The 13436-nt window shown below is 38.6% G+C and overlaps 1 protein-coding gene across 3 annotated transcripts in view; it reads right to left on the reverse strand.

Moving 5' to 3' along the window:
- The window catches only part of SGCZ (sarcoglycan zeta), a 407822-nt gene that overhangs the window by 343450 nt on the left and 50936 nt on the right, over positions 1 to 13436 (reverse strand). The window lies entirely within an intron of this gene.

The following is a 13436-nucleotide window of genomic DNA, read 5'->3' on the forward strand; positions in this document are numbered from 1 at the left end:
CTCTCCTGACTCCATTCCTTCATAATCCCGGCAAACACTAATTTCTTTTCCATTACTATAACAGTTATTTTAAGAATACTATCCAAATGGTATCACACAAACTTCAACTTAGGGGGGATGGTTTTTACACTGAGCATGATTTTCTGGAGATTCATCCAGGATTTTGTATATATCCATAATTTCTTTTTATCATGGAGTAGAATTACATAGTGTGGGTGTGTCCGAGTTTGTTTACTATCAATCTACTGAAAAACACTTGGACCATTTCTAAATGGTGACTGCTGCAAACAAAACTACTATAGACATTTATGTACAGGTTTTCTATGAACATAAATCTTCATTCTCTAAGATAAGTGTCCATGAGTACAATTACTTTGGTAATTAAATGCTTAGTTTTGCACATATATTAAAAAAAAAACAAACCTGGCAAATGAATTTCCAGAAATTTCTTACCATTTTACATTTCAACCAACAGTGTTTGAGTAATCCAGTTTCTCTATATTCTTGCCAGCATTTTCTAGTGACATTATTTTTTTTTTAATATTAGCCATTCTGGAAGGTATGCAATGATATAATTGTGGTTTTTAACTTGCATTTCTCTACATCTAATAACATTTAACTTCTTTCCATGTGCCAATTTTCCCTCCCTATATTTCCTCCATTAAAATGTTTGTTCATGTCTTTTGTCCATTTTCTACTATGTGTGTGTGTGTGTGTGTGTATGGGTGTGTGTGTGTTTGGTGTTCAGTTTTGACAAAAATGTGTATATTTCAAATACTACATTCTTCTCAGGTAACTGTTGTGAAAACATCTTCCTTCTGTCAGTAGCTTCTCTTTTGATTCATTTAATGTTCTTTTGCAGAGCAAAAGTTTTTCATTTTGATGAATTCAGCTTATAATATGTCTTTTTAAAGATCGTGATTTGGTGGCAAGCCAAAAATTGCCTAGCCACAAGTCCTAAACATTTTCCCCTGTATTTTTCTAAAAGTTTTAGAGGGCTACATCTTTTCCTTAAGACTGTGATCAATTTTCGTTCATTTTTGAATGCTTGAAGCCTAAGTCAAGGTTGTTTGTTTGTTTTATGTCTATGCATGCTCAATTATTCCAAGGCTATTTGTTGAAAATGGTATCTATCCTCTATTGACTATTTATATCTTATTTGATTTTTCATCATCACTCTTTTTCAATAGAAAATGCTGTACATTTTAAAAAACATTTTCACCTAACTGTCTGGTTTTTGAGTCAATATAATTATTTTACTCTGTGAAGAAAGCTGAGTGCCGAAGAATTGATGCTTTCGAACTGTGGTGGTGGAGAAGATTCTAGAGTCCCTTGTACGGCAAGGAGATCCAACCAGTCCATTCTAAAGGAGATCAGTCCTGGGTGTTCATTGGAAGGACTGATGCTAAAGCTGAAACTCCAATACTTTGGCCACCTCATGCGAAGAGTTGACTCACTGGAAAAGACTCTGATGCTGGGAGGGACTGGGGGCAGGAGGAGAAGGGGACGACAGAGGATGAGATGGCTAGATGGCATCACCAACTCGATGGATGTGAGGTTGGGTGAACTCCGGGAGTTGGTGATGGACAGGAGACCTGGCGTGCTGCAATTCATGGGGTCACCAAGAGTTGGACACTACTGAGTGACTAAACTGAACTGAACTGAATTATTTTACTCAGTTTAAAAATAAGACATTATATTAGAAGCAAGTTCATTGCTAATATAGAAACACTAACAATCTGTAATGTTTATTTTGTATCCAGCAATTTTACTGGATTCATCAGATATAGGAATTCTTTTCAAAATTCCTTAGCATTTGCTTCTTAGAAAATTCACATCATCTGAAAATGAGGACCATTTTCTTTCTTCCTTTGCTATCTGAATGTCTTTCTTGCTTTACTGCACTGGCTGGAGTTCCAGCACTACTCTAAATGAGTGATGAGTGGGAACACCGTTGTCTTGTGTCTGATCTCTGGAACAAAGCATTAACACTTTCATAGGAATGTTTTTCTATAGTTTTTTTTTAATTTCTTTATTTTTATGATTTTTTATTAGCTATATGGATAGGTAGATAGTAGAGCAACATAACTTCCTATTATCAAATGACAGAATAACTTCATTTTTTGCCAGGTGGAACCTGCAAATTCAGTCCTATACTTGTCTTTGCCCTGTGCTTCTTGAAGCAGATATTCATGTTTGTGTTCTTGTAATACATTAAAAAAAATAATGTCCTCTTCTGTTTTGCTTGTAACTGATTCTAAAATTTCTGAGGTAAATCAAAATGTTTTCTTAAAAAAATGTATTTCCTGTTTTGTACTTAGCTTTCATCTTCCTGCTGCTACTGCTGCTAAGTCGCTTCAGTCATGTCTGACTCTGTGAGACCCTATAGACAGCAGCCCACCAGGCTCCTCTGTCCATGGGATTTTCCAGGCAAGAGTACTGGAGTGGGGTGCCATTACCTTCTCCATTTCATCTTCCTAGCACACTCTTAATATATAACTACTAACTGAGTAGTATAAAAGTAATACCATTTACATGTAAAAGCAACTACTGTATCTTATGAAAAAGATTATGTATGTCTTTAAATTGTTTCAGATCCTTTACTTGTAATTTGATTTGCAAATACCTCAATTTATATGTTTCTTTATATGGTTAACTGGTCACAACATAAAAAAAAAAAAAACACCAACAGAATTAAAAAGAAAATTTAACACCAATAATTGGACCTTTCTCTGGGAGTTGGTGATGGACAGGGAGGCCTGGCGTGCTGTGATTCACGGGGTCGCAAAGAGTTGGACACGACTGAGCGACTGAACTGAACTGAACTGAAGGAAGAAATATCTAGCTAAGTACTAATGTTAAATAGCTCAATCACTGTTGAATAATGATGAGCTCTAAGAGAGGTAGTAAGTTGTACACACAGTTGAGACAGGTACAAAATGTGAAACAATGTGACACTCCAGAAATCTTATACATCTAGTTTTAAGATATTAGTTTGCACAGGAGGAAAATATGGTGCAGAGTGTTTTAACAAACTCTATTAATACTTTTAACAGAAATGTGCCTAAGTTAGAGAAGGCCAAAAAAAAAAAGTGTTCAGTTACCAAAAAAGATCATAAAGCATTGATATTCAGTTCAGTTCAGTTCAGTTCAGTCGCTCAGTCGTGTCCGACTCTTAGCGACCCCATGAACCACAGCACGCCAGGCCTCCCTGTCCATCACCAACTCCCGGAGTTCACTCAAACTCATGTCCATCGAGTCGGTGATGACATCCAGCCACTTCATTCTCTGTCTTCCCCGTCTCCTCCTTAAGTTTTTGTAATGCTTCATTTGAAGATTTTAAGATGTTCTTTCTGACCATATTTGAAAATAGTGTCTTGATATTTGACAGAGAAACTTTGACGTTAGTCTTCAAGGCAATAGTGCTTTTTATGCTGTCAAGCTTACATTCATTTGTTGTTTTGTCACCTGCGAAACTGACTAGCTTAATTTCTCCTGCCTGCAATTAATCTCACATAAATGCATGCCATTCATATTTAGCAGTGACTTTCACAGACATCTTAATTTTTTCACATAATTTTGATATGTTCTGCCTCTTCTTTATTTCTAGATTTGTTGTTGTTAAGTTGCTAAAGAGGGGCTTCCCAGGTGGTTCAGATGGTAAAGAATCTGTCTGCAATGCAGAAGACCCAGGTTCAATCCCTGAGTTGCGAAGATCCCCTTGAGGATTCAATGACTACCCACTCCAGTATTCTTTCCTGGGAAATCATGAACAGAGGAGCCTGGTGGGCCACAGTCCATGGGGTCACAAAGAGTCGGACATGACTGAGCAACCAGATATGTTACCATGTGGCAAAATAATTTTAGTAGTTGAGGTAAGAATAGCTGTAATTGTTTTCTCTTTGAGGAAACGTGTCTCAGTTTTCAGAACTAGATTAAAGAAACAAATAAACCAACTTCTGCACAAAGAGTTCAAGTACATAGAAAAACATAAACCTACATTTAAAAATACCATTTACTCCGGTGTGTTACCTTTGAATTATAGTATTCACAGATTTCAAACACAGATCGTGATTTTTCTCTGATTATAATTCCACATAGTTGATAAGAAATTTCTTTTGAGCAAAACATGCATCTCTAATTCTCAAACTGGTTAGTGCATTTCTTGATCTCCTGGGATCCTTTGGTCTCCCACAAGATATTCAATACAGCTGCTAACTATTCCCAGCAGTTTCATTGCTCTGAGGGTGTGAAAGGCATATTGCACCAATTCCTCATATGTGAACTCTTTCTTTTCAAGAGGTTTCTATCCTCTCTCCCACAATGAAACAGGAAAACTTCTCTGACGGATATATACCACATACACAAAAACTGAGCTTCTAGCAACTTCTACTCTGTTCTCATCTTGAAAGAAGTTTGTGGTTGCAGGAACTTTTGTAAAGGTCATTGGCCAATTATTTACGAGACACAAGCACAGCCATCTGCCCACTTGCACTTACGAATATTTTTGAACTGTCTTATTTTTTTCAAAATTCTAAGGTATTTCGTCACTACTTTCCTAAAATGAAAGGATTCATTTGTAGTCAGTACAATGTGTATAAATTTCATGTAAAACAAAATTTTATGAAAATTCTCAGCAGACTCTTCCAAGAGAATCAATCAGCTCTTCTTTTCATAGACTATGTAACACTGGATTAGAAAAGACAGTGTAAGTATGAAGCAGGAATTTGGTAAATATGGAATTGTTTATAGATATTTGTGGGTGTATGATGCATAATTTCTGTTGTGAGTGTTTAGACTACACATCTACTTTAATTTCAATAATTCTTGATAATGATATGTCACTATGTATCACTGAGCTATTTAAAATAGTAGCCACAATTTATTCAAGGTTGTGTGCATGTGCTAAGTCACTTCAGTTGTGTCTGACTCTTTGTGACCCCATGGACTGTAGCCCACCAGACTCCTTTATCCATGGGATTCTCCAGGCAAGAATACTGGAGTGGGTGGCCATGCCCTCCTCCAGGGGATCTTCCCTAAACAGGGATCGAACCAGCGTTTCTTATGTCTCTTGCACTGGCAGGTGGATTCTTTACCACTAGCACACCTGGGAGGCCATGGTTGCTTTATCTTAAATGTTTAATTAAAGTTAAAAAGAAAACATTTAAAATTCAGTATCCCCATCAAGCTGGCTGTATTTCAAGTGCTCAATAGACATGCATACTAGTGAACACAGCACAATGGAGCATTTCCTTAATTTTACCAAGTTCTTTTGGACTGCCTGTATCTACAGCATTTTTAGGTTATTAACATGCTACATTTATACTGCTGAAAAGATCATTGTTGAAATTCTTAAAAATTCTATAAATTAGTAAAACAGTAAAAAATAAAAGAGATACCACTCACAAATACACTGAAATCAGCACTACTTGTATGACTATTTATCACGTGTCAACTTAAATATTTCAAAAACAGCTATAACTTTAGCTGAGAGGTGACTCTTAACTCATCTCATGTGTGCTTAGTCGCTCAGTCATGTCCATCTCTTTGTGACCCCATGGACTGTAGCCGGCCAGGCTCCTTTGTCCATGGGGATTCTCCAGGGAAGAAAACTGGAGTGGATTGCCATGCCCTCCTACGGGGAGAATCTTCCCAACCCAGGGATTGAAACCAGGTCTCCTGCATTGCAGGCAGATTCTTCACCATCTAAGCCACCAGGGAAGCCCCAAAATACTGGCGTGGGTAACCTATCCCTTCTTCAGGGAATCTTCCCACCCAGGAATCAAACCTGTGTCTCCTGCATTCCTTGCAGATTCTTTACCAGTGGAACTACCAGGGAAGCCCTTATCTTATAAATAAATCGAATTTCTCAGTCTGACAAAACAGATCCAAACCTAGACCTTATGTTGTTCATATACACGATATTCATGCTCCAAGTCCACTCTGTGGTATGTTTCATGGAGAATTGATTGATACCACACTTGTGAACACATACCAAATGAATCCCTGTAAACCCATGACTTTCTCAAGTCTTAGATCAGTTCAGTTCAGTTCAGTTCAGTCGCTCAGTCGTGTCCGACTCTCCGCGACCCCATGAATCACAGCACGCCAGGCCTCCCTGTCCATCACCAACTCCCGGAGTACACTCAAACTCATGTCCACAGAGTCGGTGATGCCATCCAGCCATCTCATTCTCCGTCGTCCCCTTCTCCTCCCGCCCCCAACCTTTCCCAGCATCAGAGTCTTTTCCAGTGAGTCAACTCGTCTCATGAGGTGGCCAAAGTATTGGAGTTTCAGCTTTAGCATCAGTCCCTCCAATGAACATCCAGGATTGATCTCCTTTAGAATGGACTGGTTGGATCTCCTTGCAGTATAAGGGACTCTCAAGAGTCTTCTCCAACACCACAGTTCAAAAGCATCGATTCTTCGGCGATCAGCCTTCTTCACAGTCCAACTCTCACATCCATACATGACCACGGGAAAAACCATTGCCTTGACTAGACGGACCTTGGTCGGCAAAGTAATGTCTCTGCTTTTTAATATACTATCAAGGTTGGTCAAAACTTTCCTGCCAAGGAGCAAGCGTCTTTTAATTTCATGGCTGCAATCAGCATCTGCAGTGATTTTGGAGCCCAAAAAAACAAAGTCTGACACTGTTTCCATTGTTTTTCCATCTATTTCCCATGAAGTGATGGGACCAGATGCCATGATCTTTGTTTTCTGAATGTTGAGCTTCAAGCCAACCTTTTCACTCTCCTCTTTCACTTTCATCAAGAGGCTTTTGAGTTCCTCTTCACTTTCTGCCATAAGGGTAGTGTCATCTGCATATCTGAGGTTATTGATATTTCTCCCAGCAATCTTGATTCCAGCTTGTGCTTCTTCCAGCCCAGCGTTCCTCATGATGTACTCTGCATATAAGTTAAATAAGCAAGGTGACAATATACAACCTTGACGTACACCTTTTCCTATTTGGAACCAGTCTGTTGTTCCATGACCGGTTCTAACTGTTGCTTCCTGACCTGCATACAGGTTTCTCAAGAGGCAGGTCAGGTGGTCTGGGATTCCCATCTCTTTCAGAATGTTCCACAGTTTATTGTGATCCACACAGTCAAAGGCTTTGGCATAGTCAATGAAGCAGAAATAGATGTTTTTCTGGAACTCTCTTGCTTTCTCCATGATCCAGCGGATGTTGGCAATTTGATCTCTGGTGCCTCTGCCTTTTCTAAAACCTGCTTGAACATCTGGGAGTTCACGGTTTACATACTGCTGAAGCCTGGCTTGGAGAATTTTGAGCATGACTTTACTAGCGTGTGAGATGAGTGCAATTGTGCGGTAGTTTGAGCATTCTTTGGCATTGCCTTTCTTTGGGATTGGAATGAAGACTGACCTCTTCCAGTCCTGTGGCCACTGCTGAGTTTTCCAAATCTGCTGGCATATTGAGTGCAGCACTTTCACAGCATCATCTTTCAAGACTTGAAATAGCTCAACTGGAATTCCATCACCTCCACTAGCTTTGTTTGTAGTGATGCCTTCCAAGGCCCACCTGACTTCACATTCCAAGATGTCTGGCTCTAGGTCAGTGATCACATTATCGTGACTATCTTGGTCGGGAAGATCTTTTTTGTACAGTTCTTCTGTGTATTCCTGCCACCTCTTCTTAATATCTTCTGCTTCTGTTAGGTCCATACCATTTCTGTCCTTTATCGAGCCCATCTTTGCATGAAAAGTTCCCTTGGAATCTCTAATTTTCTTGAAGAGGTCTCTTGTTTTTCCTATTCTGTTGTTTTCCTCTATTTCTTTGCATTGATCACTGAGGAAGGCTTTCTTATCTCTCCTTGCTATTCTTTGGAACTCTGCATTCAGATGCTTATATCTTTCCTTTTCTCCTTTGCTTTTCGCCTCTCTTCTTTTTACAGCTATTTGTAAGGCCTCCTCAGACAGCCATTTCGCTCTTTTGCATTTCTTTTCCATGGGGATGGTCTTGGTCCCTGTCTCCTGTACAATGTCACGAACCTCCGTCCAGAGTCTTAGATAGAAGTGATGATTTTTGACATTGAATTTGTAAAGGAACTACACCATCTGCACTTACTGCCTTTATTCTCAGAGGTTCCTCTCTTAGAGTCAGAGAAAGCAGACAGTACAGGACTTTAGTAACAATATAGTTAATATGTGTATGTGTGTGGACTCTTCAAGCCACTTCTTTTTCTTAGTTCAGGCTCTCATATAGATTAAGAGGTAGGGTGGTATAGAGCCACACATATCAAATAAATGTCAAACACACTAACTTTGTCTTCATCCAGCTTTGGGACTATTAGTCACTCAGGGCCTTAATTTCCTTTTATTTAAAACAAACTCTCTCAGTGATTATCAGATTTATGCCACTGACCCCTTGCTTCAACACAAACAAAAACTTCAGACTAGACTTCCATTAAGAACTTAGATGAGAAAACAGATATTTGTTCTGGAAAGAAGCTGAGAATGACCTCCTTTCCTGGCCCATATTCTTTTTCTGTTCCCTTCTTCCTCCAAGTTGATAAACACCGGATTAATGGCACCCAGTCTTATGTAACATTGGAGAAGGAAATGGCAACCCACTCCAGTATTCTTGCCTGGAGAATCCCAGGGACAGAGGAGCCTAGTGGGCTGCCGTCTGTGGGGTTGCACAGAGTTGGACACGGCTGAAACGACTTAGCAGCAGCATCAGCAGCAGTCTTATGTAACAAAACAAAAAAACAACAAATAAATAAAAATAACAAAGGTAAAACTCTGAATTTGTGACATATATAAATGGACATTGGTTTTTCACATATGGAAAGTGACTCAGATATCACCCAGCCTAATAATCTAATTTTATGGATGAATAAATTAAAACCAAGAAAATCAGAACCATCTAAACCAAAAACGGCTTATAATCTTAATTGAATTCTTTGCCATCAACATATTTTGATTTTATACTGAGAATGATCATTATCATTTAGATTTTTAGAGAAACAATAGTTCAGCAGATGTTTAGTCTAGCATATATGTGTATATTATATTTAATATCTATAATGTTCTAACTGTTTGCATTATTTGGATTGAATTATTTGAGCATTAGTTTTTTCCCTTATGATCCTGCAGCCATATGCTGAAGGGCAAGTAAGACACACCTGGGGAAAGCCCACATCTAACTCATTTCAGCACACCTGCTCGGTTCTTTCTACCTATATACCCTGTATTCCTGCTGACTGCAATTTTACTAATCCTCTGACCTCATAAAGACTGCCAGGGGCTGGCATGCGTGAGCAGCATGAAATCAAATGTGCCATATTGTTTAGCATCTGTTCCTAACTCCCCATGAAGTTTTCTTTGCAAACAGCGCAGGGCTGTCAGCTTCAATCAGCTCCGTAGCGAACTCTACTAAGAAGAATCAGTCTTCATCTAGAATTGCTCTTTACATGACATACCTTCACCTATATATGCAACGGAGAGGTTTAATGCTAATATACGTATATTACCAAAAGAGAAATCCCTTAAATGTTGCATATATTTCTATGTGTTTAATGAGATCTAAATGTTAAGTATTTGTCCTGGGACAAACAGCACACTTTTTAGCAACTATTGTAAGTTTATCTTTCTTGAAATGCTTCACCCAAGGCTTTGATGAACTCTTTTGACTTTAATGCCTCAAGCGTTCCCTTAATCTCCTCTTCATTGTAAACAAAAATAAAAATTAAAATGTATTAGTGCCCCTTTGCAGAAACACATTTCTAAGATGTGTAATGCATTGTGAAATTGGGTTTATTGGAGATTCCTATCAGGAATAGTAAATAAAGGAAAATTATTTCGTAAATTAGAAATGCACAAGAGCTTCATAATAGGCAATGCCTAATTTTAGGTTTTTCACACATAAATATATTAAAGTTTAAACATTCTTAATCTGTCAAATAGTTAATCCAAAAGATAATATCTCCACATGTCCCAGTATATGAAACACTTATTTGCATATTACACTATTATAGATAATCATTTGAACCCTCATAGAAATTATATGCCTGTTCTTAAGATATCTAAGGAAAAACATTGTGGAGATAAAGGAAAATGTATTTTATTAACCTAAAACATGGTAATGCCTTTTCTTCTTACAATCTGGTCCAAAATATCAGTAATATAAAATGTATTTTTTTGTTTATAATTTATGATTTTCTGACAGATGATTCAACCAATGAACACTATTATTTCCAACTCAAAGCTTTATTTTTTCTTTTTTTGATTAAGAAAATCATCTGACTCTGATCATGTTTTTATTTATTAACAACTTATGTAAAATTGATCAAATATTTTCTGAGCATTTTATTTTATTAATTGATTTTAATTGGAGGATAATTGCTTCACAATGTCATGTTGGTTTCTGCCATACAGCAACATGAATGAGCCACAGGTATATATACACCCCTTCCCTCTTGAACCTCCCTCTCGCCTTCCTCTCTACCCCACCTCTGCAGTTGTCACAGGGCACCAGGCTGAGGTCCCTGCTCTATACAGCAACGGCACATTAGCTATCTATTTTACACACTGTAATACATATATTTCAATGCTACTTTCTCAATCTGTCTCATCCTCTCCTTCCCTTGCTGTGTCCATAAGTCTGTTCTTTATGCCTGAGTCTCTATTCCTGCCCTGCAAATAGGTTCATCAGTACCATTTTTCTAGATTCCATATATATGTGTTAATATATGATATTTGTTTTTCTCTTTCTGACTTACTTCACTCTATATAACTGGCTCTAGGTTAATCCACCTAAACAGAACTGACTCAAATATGTTCCTTCTATGACTGAGTAATATTTCATTCCTCATTGAAAAACTGAGGCTTAAATTGAAGAAAGTAGGGAAAAAATCTAGGCCATTTAGGTATGACCTAAATTAAATACCTTATGATTTTACAATGGAGGTGGCAAATAATTCAAGGGATTTGATCTGGTAGACACAATGTCTGAAAACCATGGACAGAGGTTGGTAACACTGCACAGGAGGCAGTGACCAAAATCATTCCGAAGAAAAAGAAATGCAAGAAGGCAAAGTGTTTGTCTGAGGAGCCTTTACATATAGCTGAGGAAAGAAAAGTGAGAAGCAAAGGAGAAAGGGAAAGATATACCCAACAGAATGCAGAGATTCAGGGAACAGCAAGGAGAGATAAGAAGGCCTTCTCCAATGAACAATGCAAAGAACTAGAGTGAGAAAGACTAGAGATTTCTTGAAGAAAATTGGAGATAGCAACAGAACATTTCATATAAGAATAGGCACAATAAAGGACAGAAAGAATAAGGACCTAACGGAGGCAAAACAGATTAATAAGGGTGGTAAGATACACAAATACACAGAAGAACTATATATAAAGAGGTCTTAATGACCAAGATAACCATGATGGTGTAGCCACTCACCTAGAGCCTGACATCCTGGAGTGTGAAGTCAAGTGGGCCTTAGGAAGCATCATTATAAACAAAGCTAGTGTAAGGTGGTGGAATTCTAGCTAAGCTATATAAAATCCTAAAAAATGATGCTGTTAAAGTGCTATACTCAGTGAAAGAAGGAGAAAGTTGCTCAGTGTGTCTGAATCTTTGTGACCCCATGGACATACAGTGGCATGAAATTTTCCAGGTCAGAATACTGGACTGGGTAGCCCTTCCCTTCTTCAGAGGATTTTCCCAGCCCAGGGATCAAACCCAGGTCTCCTGCATTGCAGGCAGATTCTTTATCAGCTGAGCCACCAGGAAAGCACAAGAACACTGGAGTGGGTAGCCTATCCCTTCTCCAGAGGATCTTCCTGACCCAGGGATCAAACCCAGGTCTCCTTCACTGCAGGCAGGTTCTTTATCAGCTGAGCCAGCAGGGAAGCACAAGAATACTGAAGTGGGTAGCCTATACCTTCTTCAGCAGATCTTCCTAACCCAGGAGTTGAACCAGGGTCTCCTGAATTGCAAGCAGATTCTTTACCAGCTGAACTACCAGGGAATCTTGCTGCCCTTGATATGTCAGCAAATTTGGAACTCAGCAGTAGTCACAGGACTGGAAAAGCTAAGTTCCAGTTCCAAAGAAAGGCAGTGCCAAAAAATGGTCAAATGACCAGACAATTGTACTCATTTCACATGCTAGCAAGGTTATGCTCAAAATTCTTTAAGATGTGCTTCAGCAGTATATTAATAATAACTTCCAGATGTATAAGCTGGGTTTAGAAAAGTCAGAGGAACCAGAGATAAAATTGCCAACATTCGTTGAATCATAGAGAAAGAAAATTCCAGAAAAACATCTTCTTCTTCATTGACTACACTAAAGCCTTTGACTGTATGGATAGCAACAAACTATGGAAAATTTTAAAGAGATGGGAATATCAGACTACCTTGCCTGACTCCTGATCTCCTGAGAAACCTGTATTCAGGGCAAGAAGCAACAGTTATAACCTTATAAGAAATGGACTGGTTCAAAATTGGAAAAGAAGCATGACAAGGCTGTATATTGTCACCTGTTTACTTAACTTATATGCAGAGTACATCATGAGAAATGCCAGGCTGGATGAATCACAAGCTGAAATCAAGATTGCTGGGAGAAATATCAACAACTTCAGATATGCAGATGAAAGCACTCAAATGGCAGAAAGTGTAGAGGAACTAAAGAGCCTCTAGACGAGGGTGAAAGAAAAGAGTGAAAAATTTGGCTTAAAACCTAACATTCAAAAAACTAAGATCATATCATTCTGTCAAAAGTGGAAGCAGTGACAGATTTTCTTTTCTTGGTCTCCAAAATCACTGCAAACAGTGACTGCTGCCATGAAATTCCAAGCTTTCCTTAGAAGGAAAGCTGTGACAAACCTAGACAGCATATGAAAAAGCAAAGACATCACCTTGCCAACAAAGGCCCATATAATCAAAGCTATGGTTTTTTCAGAAGTCATGAACAGATGTGACAGTTGAACCATAAAGAAAGCTGAGCCCTGAAGAACTGGTGCTGTGGTGTTGCAGAAGACTCTTGTCAGTCCCTTGGACTGCAGGGAGATCAAATCAGTCAATCCCAAAGGAAATCAACTCTGAATATTCATTGGAAAGACTGACGCTGAGCTGAAGCTCCAATACTTTGGTCATCTGATGTGAAGAGCAGACTCATTTGAAAAGACCCTGATGCTATGAAAGACAGAGGCAAAAGGAGAAGAGGGCGGCAGAGGATAAGATGGTACGGTAGTGTCACTGACACAGTGGATATGGTTTTGAGCAAACTCTGGGAGATGGTGAAGGACAGGGAAGCCTGGGGTGTCGCATTCCAAGGGGTTGCAAAGAGTCAGACACAACTTAGTGATGTACAACAACAAAATATTTCATTGTATATTGTACCACAGCTTCTTTAGCCATTCATCTTCCGATGGATATCTAGGTTTCCTCCATATCCTGGCTATTGTAGATAGTG

Source organism: Moschus berezovskii, chromosome 26 (assembly GCF_049115385.1).
Source record: "Moschus berezovskii isolate FMDL1 chromosome 26, NW_MosBer_1.0, whole genome shotgun sequence".
NCBI classification, from domain to species: Eukaryota; Metazoa; Chordata; class Mammalia; order Artiodactyla; family Moschidae; genus Moschus; species Moschus berezovskii.